Source organism: Volvox carteri, assembly GCF_000143455.1.
Source record: "Volvox carteri f. nagariensis unplaced genomic scaffold VOLCAscaffold_113, whole genome shotgun sequence".
NCBI lineage: Eukaryota > Viridiplantae > Chlorophyta > Chlorophyceae > Chlamydomonadales > Volvocaceae > Volvox > Volvox carteri.
Genome location: NW_003307656.1, coordinates 21,625 through 23,049, shown reverse-complemented (window position 1 = coordinate 23,049; position 1,425 = coordinate 21,625).

Here is a 1,425-nt window from a genome sequence, read left to right as displayed (position 1 = left end):
TTTGTCGCTTCAGTCTGCTTCGGAACGAACACAGCCGGGCGGAATTTGACGCTAGAGGAAATAAGCCATAGAGCAAGAGAAAAATATCTCGCGGAAATATGTAGCAAGCTACATTTACCTTAGAATATCTTTAAGCTATTAAAGCTTAATCACAGTAACGGTACGGTCCCGTATTTACGAACCATACTCGTTAACTGTACGAACTCACTTTCTGGTACGCTATCACAACCTAGCGTACGACACCAAGACTCCAGGAATGGAGATGGCGGCAGGTGGGCCGCATTTAAGCCACCCAGGTGAAGTGCTTCGGCCAGACACTTAACGTATCACTATACTAGTGTTCAGGGTTCAAGACCTTGCTGTCACCGTTCTCGACGTATGTCTTCGAATCCCGACTTCCCTTGTCTCTTCTCACGCCTAACGCTGGGTCGCCAATCGTGGACGAGACCCTCTGCTTCCGCTAAAACAGCTAAGGTAAGAGACGGCTGTTACATTTTGGTATCGACGATCATTTGTTCGGTCCTCGCCTCACATTGCGCCGCAGCAGTTACTCGCCCATTGTCTGAGTCTTAGACTCGACTTTCTGGAAATGGTTCCTAAGCCTATAGCTAAGACTAAGGCTGTCACTTTGAGCGATGCTAAGCACGTTCCTATTCCGCGACCGAAGTCTAAGACTACGGCGCAAATTCCTGCCGATGCTACAACCGCTTCGGACCCACTTCGTGTTGCGAAAATTAAAAAGCGCAAATTAAGGAAACAATCCTTCGCTTCGCTTCGTAAATACCTTTCCTCTGTCCCTGTTGATAATGACATTCAGGACACGATGACGCCAACTGATAACGTGGCGACTGCCCTCGACACTACTGGCAATGATGCGGTTGACGCGACGACGGAAGTTCCCAAAGCCAAAGCGCCTGGCACTTTGCCAGCGCATTTGGTTGAAACTTTACGACAGTCAGTGCCGAACCGCGTCGGCGCCTTGGAGCGTTCCCTGGAAGGAACGCACCAGGAGATGGCAGAACTGCGTGACGACATTATATCGTTACGCAATTCTTCACAGCGTGTGGAGACGCAACTCCAGGAGTTACTCTCCAAGCTGTCAACGCCCTCAAGCCCACCACCTCCCAATCCACGGTCCGTGGCCATTTGCAAGATTATCAAGCAAGTGGCTGCGTCTTCCTTGGCTGGCATTTTGTCCAAAGAGAGTCTTCAGGTTACCGCTTTCCAGGCGGCCCTGGACTCCCTGACGATAGAGCCGGAGGTCACCTTGGAGGAGGTCCGGAAACTTTGGGACACCGGTGCGGTGGAGAGCGGCCCTGGCGGTAGCGCTACGGACTCCGACTCCGCGCGGCCTGCGCTACAGCCCACGGGCAAAACGCCGCGTACCGAGGTGAGTACGCAGAAACGCGTTCCGCTCCCCCAAAA